Source organism: Candoia aspera, chromosome 5 (genome assembly GCF_035149785.1).
Source record: "Candoia aspera isolate rCanAsp1 chromosome 5, rCanAsp1.hap2, whole genome shotgun sequence".
NCBI lineage: Eukaryota > Metazoa > Chordata > Lepidosauria > Squamata > Boidae > Candoia > Candoia aspera.
Window position 1 is genome coordinate 55133011 of NC_086157.1, and position 14385 is coordinate 55147395.

Below are 14385 nucleotides of genomic sequence, written 5' to 3' on the forward strand. Positions count from 1 at the left end.
CATCAGAGATGGAGCATTTTGCTTGATTGGGTAAAGCAACAGTTTCTTCAAAAAAGCTGCTTTTCATTTATCCTCTGTTTTCTATGAACCTATGAGGTCAGAACTCACATCAAAAAGAGGAAAATAAGTAAATAAAATCAAAGACGGCCTCCCATCCATATAGAAGACCCATGTGATCTCTCTTAAACCATGCTCACTGCCCACATATTTTGAAATCTAAGAACTTGTTCAAGAAAGCAATTAATAACAGTAACTGATTTTATTTGGAATTTCGCTTATGTGACTGTAGCTTCCTGGTTATTCCTCCTGTATCCCCCTTTATCCAATAAATTCCTTTTTATAGCTAAAGATCTAGCTTCCTTAGTTTAAAAAGAAATCTTACCTCTAAAACCTTCTTCTCATGCAATAATGCACAGGATCACAGCTACCCCTTGTGTTTTAGAATTGGCATCAGGGTTTATTAAGCACCTTACTTCAAAAATTCAATCACAAAGATCCAAAGCACTTTCCTTTCTGTTTTTCCTGTAGCTGGAACATAGAGAGAAATCTTCAGTAGAACAGCTGAGAACGCCCCAGCCAGATAAACTAGAGTACCTCAGGAGATTCAGCTTGATGGGAGGCAGTCTATCATAACTTTTACCTGTGAACCCTTGAAAAATGGTCAGTGAGATTTAAATTATTGTCCCTCCATCTCGCAACAGTCTTCAGTCCAAGGAGCTTTTTTGATTGATTTTGATTATGTGCCATCAAGTCAGTGTTGACTCTTAGCGACCACATAGATAGATTTTCTCCATGACATCCTGTCCCTAACCTGGTCCTTCAGGTCTTCCAATGGTGTACCCATCACCACTGTAATTGAATCCATCCACTTTGCTGCTGGTCATCCTCTTCTTTCCTTTCACCTTCCCAGCATTAGAGCTTTCTCTAAAGAGCTAGGCCTTCGTATAATGTGACTTCTTCAGGACTCCCTTTAGAATGTGCCCTTGGCAGCAAGCATGGGTTTGCCTTATGAGAGGTTTGAAGTTACCCTTATTTGCAGGCTTTTCCAATATGTCTGCCTGAAATCTGTCCAATAACGTGACAGCTTTTGGGTGAATTCTTGCAATATATTTTTCTCAATTTAGTTGGAGATATGAAAATAATTTTTTAAAGCATGTATACGCAGAGTGGTAAGGCAGCAGTATTGCATCCAAAACTCTCCCCGCGACCTGAGTTCGATCCCAGCGGAAGCTGGATTCTCGGGTAGCTGGCTCAGGTAGACTCAGCCTTCCATCCTTCTGAGGTCGATAAAATGAGATCCCGGCTTGCTGGGGAAGGTGACGACTGAGAAGGCAATGGCAAACCACCCCACTCTATAGTCTGCCAAGAAAACATCGCAAAATCAGCGTCCCTCCAAAGGGTCAGACATGACTCAGTGCTTGCCCAGGGGACCTTTTCACCTTTCACACATACCCTAAATTAACAGTAATGGGATATCTTAGACCATTTTAGATCATTTTAGCAAAGAAAATAACAACAACAACAGCAAAGGTTGGTCTTTAGATCAGAGAGTTAAACAGCCTTTCCCTAGAATATTTAATCACTGCTCTCCACAGTTTCATTTAACAATCCCAGCAACAATCTGCAGCAACAATCTCATTAAAAGTAAAATCAGCCTCTGTAGACTAGGAAACCCAGATTCTTCCTGAGCTGAATCCTTAAAATAATTATTTTCTTAAATGACTCATATTAATATTTTGCTTATTATGGCTGTGTATGTTCAAGAATGATTAAAATTTGCAGACACACATTTTTTCAGGCAAAAAGACGGGCTGCTTGAATGAATTGCAGAGTTGTGCTGAGTTTCCGCCTGTGTAAGTTCCAAAGCACTTCTTCTGAATCATTTGCAAAACATGCACAGCCATATAGTCTATCCATATGCCTTAATTCTCTTCACACATTCCAAAGGATATGTGAGGGATTAAAGTGTGCAGAGGGTAAGGCAAATATGATATATATCTTATTCAGCCCCCACTATTAGACAAATATTAGCAAGCCATATCTGAATTAACAATTAAAAGTATAAACAAGCCATATCAGATTTAAATTTAAGAAATGAAACAATATCTGGAAATTTGTATCATAGACAAAACATCTAAAACTATGTATCAAATTGCTTGAATTCCTCTTCTTTCCCCATCTTTCAAGAAAGGCTAATTCATATGCTGACAACTAGCACATATCAGCAGTCCACAGCTGCAAATCAGATGTCAATTTATCTTTCCAATATTTTATAAAAATTCTTTTGACTGCCTCCATGCATGAAAGTGTCATGTTCACTGTTTCAATGTGCACTGTACATCGTAACGTTTCACATGCCATGGTGCTGACGCGCGTTTCTGTTTGGGAGGGAGCTGCTGTGAAACCTTGTGCCAAGCTCTGTATCTAGGTTCATTACAATGGAATGTGTTTGGGTTATGTGCTCTGCTCAAGGGACTTTTCCCGCAGACTATCAGAAGCCGTTAGGAGCACCTGGGATTGTGAACTTGGGAAGATTCTATGTGGGGAGGGATCTCATTTGCGCCGAGGGTTTTTAGTTTGTGTTTGGCGCGCTTTTATCATTCTCAGCTTTCTTTGTGATCCTGCATACTATTCTTTAATAAATCAGATATCTTTGAATTCCTGCTCATGAGTCTGAGAGTGTTTTAGAATAGGCAATCATTACAGAAAGATACATAGTTCTTCGTGCCTTAAAAATACCAAATTGATCATTTTGAGAGCTGTAACATTAGTTCACATGGGGAAGGTGACGACTGGGGAAGGCAATGGCAAACCTTTGCCAAGATGGGCTTTATCTTACTATTGCCATAGAATGGTCATAATATTGTCAGTGTGTCTTTTATTATTTATCAAGAATATCTACATTCTCCGCTTGACTAAAACTCTAGTCACTGAAAGTGTGCATCTGTTTACCTGTTTTGACTTCCATCCTCTCTAAATTACTGTGACTGGCTTCTGTTACAGATACTCTTGGATTGAGATAATCTATTTATAGGCTGGGCACTGAATACTCCTATTTCTCCTAAGACAAATAAATGAACTTTCTTGATAAAATGACAACAGGTGCTTCTCATTCAGCTGCTAAGCTTTCCACCCAAAAACGCTTTACATCCTGCGTAACTTGCCAATAACCCAAGAATTATGCAAAGTGCTTTTTCTTCATGAAGCCTCCATACCTAAACATGTGCAATCCAAAATTTTAACAATAATCAATGCAGTGAAATTGTAATTTCAATCTAAATTCAATATAGCTACTAGAACACAATAGCCAATTGCTTTTGGCCTTTTGAGAGGCTTCACATTTCATCCAGTGTAATGACTTAACTGAAGATAGTTGCATGCAATAACTTACATAGTCATCATACATTTTTAATGCTAGCAGATGATATGCTAAAGCAAATGCAAAATTGGAATACCTATTATATGCCTAGGATATATCTGTATATCAATACTCTACTTCAGCCATCCCCAAACTAGTGCCACCCAGATATGTTGGTACTTGCCAAGATGGCTAGAGATTATGGTAATTGAAGTCCTAACATTTGCTATCCATGCAATCATTCTCATGGATTATGTGGCAGAATAAGGAACCAGTCTAAGTGGAAGATGTGGCAGAGACTGGACATAAAACTTGTGGGGGGGTGATGAAAAAACTCATCCGTGTATCTTGGGTAAGGATCAAGTATAAGCCAAAAGACATTTAAACAACAGTGGAGAGGCTGAGGGTGCAGAATGGTAGGAGCTGTAGTAACCTCATTAACTCCAACTTTAGATTTATTACATACTAAAAGTATTAGTATGTAATCATTTATCCATTACATTTATTGAATATCCCACATTTCCTCCAGGAGTTCAAGTACTGCAAACATTCATTAATTTCCTCCAATTTTTCACCACAACAATAATCCTGTTAGATGGATCAGACTGGGAGATCAAAATTGGCCCAAAATCACTCCAAAGCTTCTAAAGCTGAGACTGGATTAGAATTGAACATGGGTCTCTGAGGACTAGTCTAACAACACCTAATTACATATGTGCAGTTTTTCTCTACATGACATCTTCCAGATGTATTGGACTACAGTTTCCATCATCCCTATCCAAGCTGATAAGGAAGTATACGGTTAACCAGCAGAGGGCACCAGATAGACAAAGGCTGATACGTTTGTGTAAACTAATGGTAGACTAATCGAAGAGAATATCTGGAGCTCAGGGTTGAACTGTGGAGTCCTTGGTGCTCTCTGAGCTTGGTTGTTTTCTTGCAGACGTTTCATTGCCCAGCTAGGCAACATCTTCAGTACTAGAAGGAACTGGGGTTTGCTCTCTGTTTATATACAGTTTATATACAGAGTTTATATACTCGTTTATATACGGAGCAAGCCCCACTCACTTCTAGCACTGAAGACGTTGCGTAGTCAGGCAATGAAATGTCTGCAAGAAAACTACCAAGCTCAGAGAGCACCAAGGACTCCACAGTAGTGGTAGACTGTGCTAATATTTTAAACTGTTAGTTTTGGTTTGTTGTTTTTTTATATTGCTTTGGTTTTTATATTTTTAATATTTTTCTAATGAAAAGTGGGCTACAAACAGCAATCAATCATTTAATCAATCATTGTCTATTGAGATGTTGAACTTATTGAAGAAACATGATTTAGACCCAGATATTTTGGTATAGAACTTAAACTTTATGCTGCCATGTCTAGACAATTAAATATTTAGACAACCTTGTGATCAATTAGAACATTTTAAAATTATCTGGACAGTACATTTTAAACCATTTAAAATATAATATTATACAGTAGATGCCTACAGATGGTAGACACTGCTCTTCTCTTTCACACAGGAAAACATCTCTTGGAAGGGCCGACCTACACTTTGAAGGATATCTTAATTTTTGAAAGGGCTACATAATTGACCATGTGTTGTAAATTGTGCTCCCTTCTGCGCTTCACTGCAGACTCAGAGGTCTTTCAGACAAAGACACCGTCCCTGTAGATAAGTCCTGTATTGATCGCATAACATCATACTTGTAATTGTGAGCAATTGCAATATATCTCTCTGCCAATCCTGTTGTTTCAGAGTCGGGGAAGCACTGTTTCAAAATAGTGAATGCCACTTCGGAAATAACAATGTATCTCTCTCTTGTGCTTGAAGGGGCAATCTGTGCTCTATTTGGAAAGGGTTCTCAGTGCTCCCTCCTGGGATCCCACTCTAACAGCATCCTAGCATGGTTAAATAAAGGACCCAAATGCAACATTGCTGGCACTGGAATAGGAAAGGCAGTGGAGATTGGTCGCCATGGCAAGCCTCAAAAGATGCAGAAATTACCTAGTAGTTTATTGGCTGACAGAGCAAGCGCTGATTGGCTGATGATGCTTTATGACTCACAGAGTTCTGGGAGTTGAAGTCCACACACCTTAAAATTGCCAAGTTTGAAAAACACTGGCATAGAACAGTTTTGGGAATCTTTTGCAGTGGATTCAGAAGGGTTGAATGACGGAAAGGCTAGCCATCTCAAAGATCTCTCGGTAAGGGGCCAGGCAATTGTTCCTTGATTCACCATCATCCTCCAAACCTTGCCACCCTAATGAACTGGATGTGACTCCTATCTAAACTGGTTTTGGTGAACTGAGAAAGTTTTGAAAACAAGCCTTAATAGCAAATTGTGTTACATTATATGCTGCCATTTCTTGAAGGAGCTTAAAATAGTATGGATAGTTCTCTACCACCCCACCCCACCCCCCATTTTAGCTTTACAGCTTGCATAGATGTTGGATGGCTAAGAGACAATGAGTTCTTGAATAAGCAAGGGTTAGAAGCCAAGCCTCCCTGATTTACTACACTATGTACCTACTGGAAGTACAAAGTGTTGAACTAATCTAACAATTTAACCTTAAGATGTGCTTATTTTGTTATTTAGCATTTAGAATAGTGGGTGAGGGTAGGTGTGTTTAAGTACCTTTTCTTCTGGGCTCCTAAAGATGTTAGATATTCTTGATCATTCAGCATTTCATCTAGAGCAGCATTTCTTAAACTGGAGGTAATTGGCCCCAAAGGGTTAATTTAGATATACCCTGGGGGTAATGGAGCAATGTGTAATTGCTTGTTTGTGAGTCGGGATCCAGTCTGGGACTGCCACTGCTGAGACACTTGTGTAAAACAACAGAGTCTATGGGGTTTGGGTGGGGGGAGGGGGTAGTGACCTTATTCAAGCCTGGGAAAGGGGGTACTTGGGTCAAACTGTTTAAGAACCACTGTTCTAGAAAGTGGAGGTAGATTCATCTACACTGTGGACTGACTGACTTATTTTCTTATTTATTTATTTATTGTGCATTCATTCATCATATTTATATAGCCACCCATCTCACAAACATGACTCCCGGCAGTGTATAATAAAAAACAAGCCATAAAATGATCAACATTAAAAACATTCCCCAATTTAAAAACATCACTAGTATTAAAAGACTGAGAGAGGGCACATTTGATGTTCCAGGCAATATAGCTACCTGACCATAATGCTTTATGTATTGTGTAATTTTCATGCTTGCTTGTCAATATATGCAGCACTCAGATCTAACCAAGCTGCTTCCTGTTGTTTTCAGGGACAAGTTCCCATAAACTCATAAATGCCTTAGGGCTGGCTGCACTTTTCTGGGGAATAGAGGCAAGCCTGGGATGCTTGCTAGCAGAGAGCGCAGAATCCTGATTCTCATGTGAGTATATGGGAATTTACCCTTTGCAATCTGTTCTTAGCCACTGTTTTCTAGGAACAAGGACAAGTTGTGGCATCAACCTAATAGGTCTACCAGTTCTGGGCTGCAAAAATTTGGGCAGTCATCATGTGGGAACAAAAAGTAAGAGTCTTGAAATATAAAAAAATCTGTAAAATAAATCATCTTGTAATCATCCAGATTACAGGGCACATTGAATTAGCAGACTTTTGTGTAAGAGACTCTCTAAAGTGCATCTGAAGTACAGCCTTTGTATGAGATGTAAAATGAATAACATTGAAATTGAACATTGCTACAGCAGTGTGATATCATGTAACATTTGTGGACGTTATGGGTAGAGATTGGACCATACCATATCTGGCTGCAAAAATCTGGAAAACCACTAGATGGCAATCTTTTCTGCATCTCTTTACTACTAAATATTGGTCATCTGAATATCTGCAGTCCAGATGTAGTACATCCACCAACTGAAAATTAAGAATTCATTGTAACATCCAAGTATGATCGTAATGCTAGACTGTAATCCATAGCTCTCTAAATAAGCCTGACTTGGCCATGGTCTTGAGTACTTCTGTTTCTCTATTCCATGCATATCAGAGATGATGAGAAGCATCAGTTTAATAACTAAGAACCATGGTTGAAGTGAACTTTGTTTTGTTTAATTTATGGTTTATTGGAATGAGCCAGAGTCAGAAACTATAGTTCAACTATAACATGTTTCAATAAACTTAATATTCAGCTAACCATAGTTGACATGGCCTTGATCAGATAAAATGACAAAATATGGCTAGTCCCATGTTTGGATACTTCTGTATTTAAACATGGCAGATAATGGGCTATCAGATATAGGCTTCAAAAATCCAGGTGGCCACAAGCAAAAAGATGCAGAAAACATTTTTCAGTCATCTAATAGCCTTCCAAATTTCCTCAGGTCAGACCTGGTAGCCACATTAGAGAGAGGGTTATAACAGGACAACTTAGGCTGATAAAATGGTCTTCTTACCACTGAGGATGTTTGAGCCTCTAGAAAAAATGGCAAAACACTAGAGGTGTTTCGAGGAGGTTGTTTTTTTGTTTTTGTCTTTGTTTTTCACTGGACTGAAATGTCTATTAAAATAACTTGCATTCCATTCTGTTCTGTTAGAGATCAACCTCTCTCCCAATGGAGAATGAACCTGCCAGAGTAGCTGTGGCTGAAATATCCTGGCTGTAAAAAAATAACCATTTGAGGTGTCAATCAGTCAAATAGATATATTTTTGTAGCTTCTGTTTGTCTTACCCTGAGCTCACTTATTGAATAAAAATTATTTATTGCAAAACTTAAATGATTTTTTTGGCTCTCTTAAAGGAAAGGGAACCTCATTTTAGAACTACTAATTAAGACACAAAAGGTACCATCTCTCCCTTGGTGCAATTCCAGGATCTCGTGACTCTCAACTTCCCCAAATATCTGCACCTTAAACCCAATGCTTTTGGAACTTCCAGACACCAACTCAGATATTTTTTTATTCAGCACTGTCCAGATCAGGCTGGTGCAGTTTACTTCAGTTTTTCACCCATCTGATCCTTTTCAGGTTCATTAAACTACAGTGTCCTTCATTTGCAGTAGCATCCACGCTGGTTGGAAATCATGGTGGTTTTGGCCAACAGGTCTATCAGGCACCAAACTGGTAAAATCTAGATTACCCTGAATATCAGCAGCTCTCTAGGTTCTTGCATCGTATTTTTCCATCATCTGCACTGGTCATCTTTTTAACTCAAGACTCAGAAGCTGTATTTGGGACACAGCACAGATTTCCTGAGACAACTGGAATTAATGGCCGATGTCATTTAGGCACAGATGAAAATAGAAGTGAACTAAGCTTTGACTGAATCATTTGGCAGATTCACATTTTGCCTTAATCTGATCTCAGGAGGCTGGCATATGATTTCCTGGTGAAGTTCTTTACACACCATGTGTCAGGTTTTCCCTGCATTGGAAGAGGACACCGCAGAACTATCAATTTACTTCAAGATCCATTATAAACCACAAGCACAAAGAAATAAAATGTTGTTCTACTGAAGCATAGCAAGGGAGGCATGCCATTTTATTTATGACTTTAAAATGAATGTATATTAAAATAATTATGACCTACATTAAATGTTTTGATTTCATTTTGAATCAATATAGGCTTACTTCAAGCTACAAGGAGTTCTGATTTCTTAGGCCAAAGTATAATAATTATAACCATCTGCATGAGGTGTGGATATGAATTACGGATTCTAATCGATGGCTAATTATAAATCAGTGTTATTTATTCAGTGCAATAAGTGTGTATTGGTTAGTTGTGATTGCATTCCATTTAAGAAGAGTTATTGTTCTCAACATCTGACATTTTTATTGTTTGTTGGGGGGATGGGGAGAATAAAAATCATCATGGAAATGGAAAGAAATATGAGTGGAGTTGATTTCAGATTTAACAGCACAGTGGATTAGTCCATAACTAAATCTCATAATATACTATTTTTGCAGGAAACTCACAGTTCAAGCAGACATATTTCACAAGTTAATCACTTCTAATTGGAAGGCAATTTTCTATCAAAGTAGAAATGTGTATAGAATATAAAGGCAATATTATATGACAGTTGCGTTTAAGGTTTATCTCATTCTGAAATAATTCTTTGATTCTGTATATATGCATTTCAACACATATTCCCTATTTAAGGGGAAAATACTCTTTTTTCAACTTCTGTTTAAGTATAATTGATGCAGCTTTTAATGCATTTATGGAGTAGATTGGTTGGTAAGTGCTGAGCCTCCACTCTCACCTTAGTACTTCCTTTCTCCTGTCACACAGAGGGCACATTTCTCACTCGTGGAGCTTCTAGGACCCCTGGCCTAGCCATTTTTTTTTCTGCTGTCCAGTTGATGAGCAAGGCAGCAGAAACGAGACTGTTATAAAGCAGCATTCACATTGCTCCCTGCTCCCTCTCAGAGACCCTTGCCTGTGACATTCCCCTTCTGTCCCCTCCATGATCTTGATGAAGCAAGAAATCAGCAACTTAGCTTAGGACCACTAGGAGGAAGCAGGGAATTAGGTGAATAGCATGCCTTGGTGTGGAAGATACAGAGAAGAAAATAAGAGTGTATGATGAGGTGCATGCACTTGCAGCTGGGAATCAGTGTGGTTCTTAGGTCGGAGAAGACTGCCCACCCCTGTCATATCATACTTCTAGCTTCTTCTGCCTCTCTCTGCTGCTGCCATTACCGTTAAGAGAGCTTATTTTGGCCCTAACAGGTAGGGAGAGGCAGGTCAGATACATCTCCAAAACCCTCTCCATTAAGGCTGAGAGGCTGCTCTTCCTGGAAAGTTCTGCAGTAGTATTCTAGATGTCTGCTCTGGATTTAAAGGACTGGAGCCAGCTATTAGGATAATGATGTAATCTTTCCAGAAAAGGAGTGGGGTAGAAAGTAGATAAGGGGAGAGAAAGCAACTATACTATTATGTTTGCTCATTTTCAAGAACAATTGCGACTGATAAAGGCTAATTACGCATACTATCATTTGACTAATTGGAAAGTGAGATCTTCCATGCTATTCACCATTATATTGACAAGCTATTGCCAATGGATGGTTAACAAATTTCCAAAAAAGACATTTATAAACTGTTTTACAGAGCTCTCAGGTGCTTATTTGGAGACAGAGATGTGGCAGGGCATCAACCTCTCCAAAGTGGGGGCAAAGGATGGGAGAAACATGATGGAAAGTATATTTCTCCTAATGCAAAGAATATATTTTCTGTAAACTCAGGAGCAAACCATTTTATTTTTGGCTGTCTGGAATAAGAGGCTATTGAATTCCAAGCATTTGTAGATGAGTGATTTCCCTCTTCAAGTAGAGCTAGATCCTGTTTAGTCTGATTAATCTTGCTGTGAATGCAAATTTTTCACTAATTCTTCAGATTACATGCCTACATAAGCATCATACTCCTACATACGCTATGCTTTCAGGATAAGCAGAGTTCAGCAAGGAACAGAAAGGGAGTAAAAATTGTAAGCCAAAAAAAATTAAAGCCATCAGATAAAAGGAAATGGAATACAGCTAAATCTTGTTTCCAATGTAATTTCTATACTTTCCTATCCTTGCAAACTATTCTTGCTCCCACCAGGTCCATACACTGATTCATTACATTATTCTTTTGACTTCTCATCTCACTCTTTCTGAGAATTACATCAGCCTCAACCAACCAAAACTTTCTTAATCTTCCCCTTTCTCTCAACCTATTCACTCTTTCTTCACTTTTGTATTCAGTCCACATTTATTGATCATACATGCATTCCTGACTCTATCTCTTCTTGCTTCTCTTCACCCCCTTAACTACCAATTCCCATTGCATTAAACCAATTCTCATTTCCATATCACAAAGTGGGTAGAAGCACAATCTTATATATAGCCATTTTAGCTTCATTTGGCAAACATTCATTCTTCACAACATGCCATATACTACCCACTACCTTTCTATGTGTATTTGCACATCTTAATTTTTTTTCCTCCATTTTCCCGTATTTACTAAACATTCTACCATGGTACTCAAACTCATCTACTTGCCCTTTGATACATTAATTTTCAAACAGCTCATTACATTATTCAATATATCTGCTGAAATTATTCAGGTTCTAAGTCAACAACATGGCATCGTCTGTACACTGAGTACATGTACATTCATGTACATTCATATCCCCAATCAACACACCTCTAACATCACTGCAAGCATTCCTGACACATTTGGCCATAAGTATATGAAACAACAAAAGAGATATCTTGTCTTACTATCTACCGAGCATTGAACCATTCCCTAAGATTTCCATTTATTTTCACACATGTTTTACTTCCATTGTATATTGCTATTACCACATTCAGCCATCCACCTTCAGTTCCATACTCACACAAAATATTCCATTTCAATATTCACTTTATATTCAAATACTCACTTTATCATACTGTTTCTCTGAATCAACAATTGTACTTTCTCATTTCATTTCTCAGTGACGTCTGAAGAGCATAAATCTGGTTTACACACTCCCTGCCTTGCATATACCACATGGCACTTCCCAAATTATGTTCATGATCCCCTCTCTGTTCTCCTTCAATCACAATGTTGCCAAACACCTTCCCATTAATTAATCTCCTTGTAGCTTTTGCAATTACTCTTGGTATCTTTCCTTTTTTTTAGAGGGGAAACATAACAGCATTTTTCCAATCATCAGGCACAGATGAAGCCTTCACACACACACTAAAGTTGCATAGCCGGTCCATAAGAAAAACACTTCCACATTTAAAAATTTCCCAGCTATGCAATCTACTCCTGCAGTCTTACCACTTTTCAACTTCTCACAGCATTTATGACTTCCTTTTCATCATTTTTTCATGGAAATTAACATACCAGTTGTTTCAGTTCCACTCTCTGACATATCATTATCATTCCCATAAAATCTCTAAAGAATAGCCTTCATTCATTTCAGTTTCAACCCCAATTATTTCATCACTTCTATTTTTAAACCCATTCACTTTGATGGAAGCTCTTTGTTTAGCCTTTTTCACTACTTGCAAAACATTTTAGTTTCATCAAAATTGCTTTGCATTTTCTCTGCCTATAACTGCTGCTTGCTCTCTTTGACTGCACCATTTACAATTATCTTTTTCTCTATGTACACAATATGCTGTATCTTTCCCTCTTTCTTACTTTTTGCAGCAACCATTTCTCTAAGATGCATTTTCTTCATTGAGAGCTTATTTCACTTCATCATTCCATAAAGCATACTTTCTCACAGTTTCCATTAGTGTAACTCTACCCATTGCTGTGTGTAGAGTTATGCTTTGTAACAGAATTCTTTTCAAGCAGCTTCTGCACATTGACTTTCTTTATGCCCACTTCCATTAATTCTCTTGGAATATTAATCTATCTCCTATTATTTTTTTATATAGGACTCCTACTTTCATTTACTGTAGTCATTTTACTATCATTCCAGCTTTGTTCATTTCTTCCTTTTCTTGGATTTTTCCAAAGATCCAATGTTCATATTACCAAAATTAATCTGTCCCACCTTCAGAATATCTCGTCACTCTTGTAACCTTTACTGATTCTCTTTATCTCTCATCATAAACAATCAAATCAACCATGTTTTTAGATTTATATTCATTATTTTGCCATGTGTGCATATACAATGAACAGACTTATGCTTAAACTTAGACCTTTTTCTAAGGAGATACTCACTAGTCACCATTCCCATTCATTCTTTTGTTTCTGAGTAGCCCAATCGCTTTTCTTTACTTCTTTGTCTTATTCTCATCCATTCATGTCATGTAACACAATAATTTTTGCCCCCAGAATAACTTTCATTTGGATCAAGAGTATAACTTTTAGTCGTCACCAGCCATTATATTCCTACTTTCATATGCATCAAACATCTAGATAACAACAATTCAGACTTTCTTATATACATTTTAACCCTTCATTCATAATAAAGCCTACACCTTTAATTCCCTGAATGTAATTTACAAAATCAGATCACCTTCATTCAGATATATTATATGCTTCCCCTTTCTATTAGTTTCATTGACAGACATCTATTTTTTCTTTTTTTCACTTCATTACTCCTCTTATATTCCAAATTGCAATCTTCCAAATGCTACAGACACCACCAGTGGGCCTATAGATATTGACTCTCACCAACCACCATTGCTTTCATCAATTGAAACTCCCACATAATGGTTTTACTAAGCTAGAGAAGGCATGGACTAGGTTACCAGCTTAGCTGGACCCATGCCACATGCAGCATTCCTTGCTAATAGTATGTCTTTACGATTGGTCAATTTTGTGACAATTTGGCCAATAGTCCAGAAATGTATCCAAACTCAGATTATTTATTGTTTGTTTGTTTAGCACATTTATATGGCTTCCATTTTAACCAAGTAACTCTGTATGACTTACAAACTGACAGTTCAGGTTGACACACAGCTCTCAAATATTCATAGTTGAAATTAATATTCTCCCCCCAAAATTATTTTTGTGTATACTCAAAATATGATCTGTCTGGTCAAATGTCTGCCAAATATTTCATATCTGAATTTGTCAATGATTTTATTTCAGTATTTTATTTTTTTACTGTTGACTTCTGTTTGTTGGTTACTGTGTAATGGTATTTCTAATATTCAGTGATACTTTTCAGCTGTGATCAGAAAGTGATTCAAACCCTACTTTCGAAAGAAGCTGTTCATAGTAATTTACCTACCATGGAATCCAGCACATTTCATATATGTCTAGCATGTATTGCATATTCATTTTGCATATCCATGGTCAGCTCTTCCTCATCTCTGTACGAATGATGAACATGTTATTACTAAGATGTATAAGATGTTGTTACAGATGAATCTGGAAGATGAACAAATCAATGAATGTATGATTAAATGGGCTAAGAATTTTGGATACAATATTATGTTGGAACAGTGGGAAAATATGTGGACTAAAGGTTTGAAATTTACATTGAATTATAATTTAAAGGAAAATTTTTATAAAACGATGTATTGTTGGTATCTAACTCCTGATAAATTGTTAAAAATTTATCCCCCGATGGCAGG